Raw genomic sequence first — 6,000 nt, forward strand, 5'->3', positions numbered from 1 at the left:
CGGAGCCGTGCATTGTGTGGGGAGGGCACGACTGCACGGACGGATGGGTACCCTATGACGGCCACACTGAAGAGGCCTAGCCAGTCCCCAGAGGATCGCATCCCGGCCCAGCGAGCCAGGTCGACCTCTCTAGCTGACTGAAATCACTGACGATGATTGGACAAAATAAAGCGGCTTTCAAAAACGTTTCTTTTCCTTCCCATTTTCAAAACGGCGATCCGGCGACGGACGGACTCGACCGAGGACCGGGCGCGCTAGCTACGCAGGCAGGTCGTCTCCGCCGCAGGGAGGGTAGGTATAGCTTACTCTTATTTAAATGTAATACACAACGATTTCGGGAGTGCCGCCTGTTGCGGATAACTGGTACCTTCCGGGCAGTCGAGGGGTAACCGTGTGTGTTAGAGGAGGATAAAACCGGAGCCGTGCATTGTGTGGGGAGGGCACGACTGCACGGACGGATGGGTACCCTATGACGGCCACACTGAAGAGGCCTAGCCAGTCCCCAGAGGATCGCATCCCGGCCCAGCGAGCCAGGTCGACCTCTCTAGCTGACTGAAATCACTGACGATGATTGGACAAAATAAAGCGGCTTTCAAAAACGTTTCTTTTCCTTCCCATTTTCAAAACGGCGATCCGGCGACGGACGGACTCGACCGAGGACCGGGCGCGCTAGCTACGCAGGCAGGTCGTCTCCGCCGCAGGGAGGGTAGGTATAGCTTACTCTTATTTAAATGTAATACACAACGATTTCGGGAGTGCCGCCTGTTGCGGATAACTGGTACCTTCCGGGCAGTCGAGGGGTAACCGTGTGTGTTAGAGGAGGATAAAACCGGAGCCGTGCATTGTGTGGGGAGGGCACGACTGCACGGACGGATGGGTACCCTATGACGGCCACACTGAAGAGGCCTAGCCAGTCCCCAGAGGATCGCATCCCGGCCCAGCGAGCCAGGTCGACCTCTCTAGCTGACTGAAATCACTGACGATGATTGGACAAAATAAAGCGGCTTTCAAAAACGTTTCTTTTCCTTCCCATTTTCAAAACGGCGATCCGGCGACGGACGGACTCGACCGAGGACCGGGCGCGCTAGCTACGCAGGCAGGTCGTCTCCGCCGCAGGGAGGGTAGGTATAGCTTACTCTTATTTAAATGTAATACACAACGATTTCGGGAGTGCCGCCTGTTGCGGATAACTGGTACCTTCCGGGCAGTCGAGGGGTAACCGTGTGTGTTAGAGGAGGATAAAACCGGAGCCGTGCATTGTGTGGGGAGGGCACGACTGCACGGACGGATGGGTACCCTATGACGGCCACACTGAAGAGGCCTAGCCAGTCCCCAGAGGATCGCATCCCGGCCCAGCGAGCCAGGTCGACCTCTCTAGCTGACTGAAATCACTGACGATGATTGGACAAAATAAAGCGGCTTTCAAAAACGTTTCTTTTCCTTCCCATTTTCAAAACGGCGATCCGGCGACGGACGGACTCGACCGAGGACCGGGCGCGCTAGCTACGCAGGCAGGTCGTCTCCGCCGCAGGGAGGGTAGGTATAGCTTACTCTTATTTAAATGTAATACACAACGATTTCGGGAGTGCCGCCTGTTGCGGATAACTGGTACCTTCCGGGCAGTCGAGGGGTAACCGTGTGTGTTAGAGGAGGATAAAACCGGAGCCGTGCATTGTGTGGGGAGGGCACGACTGCACGGACGGATGGGTACCCTATGACGGCCACACTGAAGAGGCCTAGCCAGTCCCCAGAGGATCGCATCCCGGCCCAGCGAGCCAGGTCGACCTCTCTAGCTGACTGAAATCACTGACGATGATTGGACAAAATAAAGCGGCTTTCAAAAACGTTTCTTTTCCTTCCCATTTTCAAAACGGCGATCCGGCGACGGACGGACTCGACCGAGGACCGGGCGCGCTAGCTACGCAGGCAGGTCGTCTCCGCCGCAGGGAGGGTAGGTATAGCTTACTCTTATTTAAATGTAATACACAACGATTTCGGGAGTGCCGCCTGTTGCGGATAACTGGTACCTTCCGGGCAGTCGAGGGGTAACCGTGTGTGTTAGAGGAGGATAAAACCGGAGCCGTGCATTGTGTGGGGAGGGCACGACTGCACGGACGGATGGGTACCCTATGACGGCCACACTGAAGAGGCCTAGCCAGTCCCCAGAGGATCGCATCCCGGCCCAGCGAGCCAGGTCGACCTCTCTAGCTGACTGAAATCACTGACGATGATTGGACAAAATAAAGCGGCTTTCAAAAACGTTTCTTTTCCTTCCCATTTTCAAAACGGCGATCCGGCGACGGACGGACTCGACCGAGGACCGGGCGCGCTAGCTACGCAGGCAGGTCGTCTCCGCCGCAGGGAGGGTAGGTATAGCTTACTCTTATTTAAATGTAATACACAACGATTTCGGGAGTGCCGCCTGTTGCGGATAACTGGTACCTTCCGGGCAGTCGAGGGGTAACCGTGTGTGTTAGAGGAGGATAAAACCGGAGCCGTGCATTGTGTGGGGAGGGCACGACTGCACGGACGGATGGGTACCCTATGACGGCCACACTGAAGAGGCCTAGCCAGTCCCCAGAGGATCGCATCCCGGCCCAGCGAGCCAGGTCGACCTCTCTAGCTGACTGAAATCACTGACGATGATTGGACAAAATAAAGCGGCTTTCAAAAACGTTTCTTTTCCTTCCCATTTTCAAAACGGCGATCCGGCGACGGACGGACTCGACCGAGGACCGGGCGCGCTAGCTACGCAGGCAGGTCGTCTCCGCCGCAGGGAGGGTAGGTATAGCTTACTCTTATTTAAATGTAATACACAACGATTTCGGGAGTGCCGCCTGTTGCGGATAACTGGTACCTTCCGGGCAGTCGAGGGGTAACCGTGTGTGTTAGAGGAGGATAAAACCGGAGCCGTGCATTGTGTGGGGAGGGCACGACTGCACGGACGGATGGGTACCCTATGACGGCCACACTGAAGAGGCCTAGCCAGTCCCCAGAGGATCGCATCCCGGCCCAGCGAGCCAGGTCGACCTCTCTAGCTGACTGAAATCACTGACGATGATTGGACAAAATAAAGCGGCTTTCAAAAACGTTTCTTTTCCTTCCCATTTTCAAAACGGCGATCCGGCGACGGACGGACTCGACCGAGGACCGGGCGCGCTAGCTACGCAGGCAGGTCGTCTCCGCCGCAGGGAGGGTAGGTATAGCTTACTCTTATTTAAATGTAATACACAACGATTTCGGGAGTGCCGCCTGTTGCGGATAACTGGTACCTTCCGGGCAGTCGAGGGGTAACCGTGTGTGTTAGAGGAGGATAAAACCGGAGCCGTGCATTGTGTGGGGAGGGCACGACTGCACGGACGGATGGGTACCCTATGACGGCCACACTGAAGAGGCCTAGCCAGTCCCCAGAGGATCGCATCCCGGCCCAGCGAGCCAGGTCGACCTCTCTAGCTGACTGAAATCACTGACGATGATTGGACAAAATAAAGCGGCTTTCAAAAACGTTTCTTTTCCTTCCCATTTTCAAAACGGCGATCCGGCGACGGACGGACTCGACCGAGGACCGGGCGCGCTAGCTACGCAGGCAGGTCGTCTCCGCCGCAGGGAGGGTAGGTATAGCTTACTCTTATTTAAATGTAATACACAACGATTTCGGGAGTGCCGCCTGTTGCGGATAACTGGTACCTTCCGGGCAGTCGAGGGGTAACCGTGTGTGTTAGAGGAGGATAAAACCGGAGCCGTGCATTGTGTGGGGAGGGCACGACTGCACGGACGGATGGGTACCCTATGACGGCCACACTGAAGAGGCCTAGCCAGTCCCCAGAGGATCGCATCCCGGCCCAGCGAGCCAGGTCGACCTCTCTAGCTGACTGAAATCACTGACGATGATTGGACAAAATAAAGCGGCTTTCAAAAACGTTTCTTTTCCTTCCCATTTTCAAAACGGCGATCCGGCGACGGACGGACTCGACCGAGGACCGGGCGCGCTAGCTACGCAGGCAGGTCGTCTCCGCCGCAGGGAGGGTAGGTATAGCTTACTCTTATTTAAATGTAATACACAACGATTTCGGGAGTGCCGCCTGTTGCGGATAACTGGTACCTTCCGGGCAGTCGAGGGGTAACCGTGTGTGTTAGAGGAGGATAAAACCGGAGCCGTGCATTGTGTGGGGAGGGCACGACTGCACGGACGGATGGGTACCCTATGACGGCCACACTGAAGAGGCCTAGCCAGTCCCCAGAGGATCGCATCCCGGCCCAGCGAGCCAGGTCGACCTCTCTAGCTGACTGAAATCACTGACGATGATTGGACAAAATAAAGCGGCTTTCAAAAACGTTTCTTTTCCTTCCCATTTTCAAAACGGCGATCCGGCGACGGACGGACTCGACCGAGGACCGGGCGCGCTAGCTACGCAGGCAGGTCGTCTCCGCCGCAGGGAGGGTAGGTATAGCTTACTCTTATTTAAATGTAATACACAACGATTTCGGGAGTGCCGCCTGTTGCGGATAACTGGTACCTTCCGGGCAGTCGAGGGGTAACCGTGTGTGTTAGAGGAGGATAAAACCGGAGCCGTGCATTGTGTGGGGAGGGCACGACTGCACGGACGGATGGGTACCCTATGACGGCCACACTGAAGAGGCCTAGCCAGTCCCCAGAGGATCGCATCCCGGCCCAGCGAGCCAGGTCGACCTCTCTAGCTGACTGAAATCACTGACGATGATTGGACAAAATAAAGCGGCTTTCAAAAACGTTTCTTTTCCTTCCCATTTTCAAAACGGCGATCCGGCGACGGACGGACTCGACCGAGGACCGGGCGCGCTAGCTACGCAGGCAGGTCGTCTCCGCCGCAGGGAGGGTAGGTATAGCTTACTCTTATTTAAATGTAATACACAACGATTTCGGGAGTGCCGCCTGTTGCGGATAACTGGTACCTTCCGGGCAGTCGAGGGGTAACCGTGTGTGTTAGAGGAGGATAAAACCGGAGCCGTGCATTGTGTGGGGAGGGCACGACTGCACGGACGGATGGGTACCCTATGACGGCCACACTGAAGAGGCCTAGCCAGTCCCCAGAGGATCGCATCCCGGCCCAGCGAGCCAGGTCGACCTCTCTAGCTGACTGAAATCACTGACGATGATTGGACAAAATAAAGCGGCTTTCAAAAACGTTTCTTTTCCTTCCCATTTTCAAAACGGCGATCCGGCGACGGACGGACTCGACCGAGGACCGGGCGCGCTAGCTACGCAGGCAGGTCGTCTCCGCCGCAGGGAGGGTAGGTATAGCTTACTCTTATTTAAATGTAATACACAACGATTTCGGGAGTGCCGCCTGTTGCGGATAACTGGTACCTTCCGGGCAGTCGAGGGGTAACCGTGTGTGTTAGAGGAGGATAAAACCGGAGCCGTGCATTGTGTGGGGAGGGCACGACTGCACGGACGGATGGGTACCCTATGACGGCCACACTGAAGAGGCCTAGCCAGTCCCCAGAGGATCGCATCCCGGCCCAGCGAGCCAGGTCGACCTCTCTAGCTGACTGAAATCACTGACGATGATTGGACAAAATAAAGCGGCTTTCAAAAACGTTTCTTTTCCTTCCCATTTTCAAAACGGCGATCCGGCGACGGACGGACTCGACCGAGGACCGGGCGCGCTAGCTACGCAGGCAGGTCGTCTCCGCCGCAGGGAGGGTAGGTATAGCTTACTCTTATTTAAATGTAATACACAACGATTTCGGGAGTGCCGCCTGTTGCGGATAACTGGTACCTTCCGGGCAGTCGAGGGGTAACCGTGTGTGTTAGAGGAGGATAAAACCGGAGCCGTGCATTGTGTGGGGAGGGCACGACTGCACGGACGGATGGGTACCCTATGACGGCCACACTGAAGAGGCCTAGCCAGTCCCCAGAGGATCGCATCCCGGCCCAGCGAGCCAGGTCGACCTCTCTAGCTGACTGAAATCACTGACGATGATTGGACAAAATAAAGCGGCTTTCAAAAACGTTTC

This window comes from Phytophthora ramorum (genome assembly GCF_020800215.1).
Source record: "Phytophthora ramorum isolate Pr-102 chromosome Unknown Phyram_PR-102_s0007, whole genome shotgun sequence".
NCBI lineage: Eukaryota > Oomycota > Peronosporomycetes > Peronosporales > Peronosporaceae > Phytophthora > Phytophthora ramorum.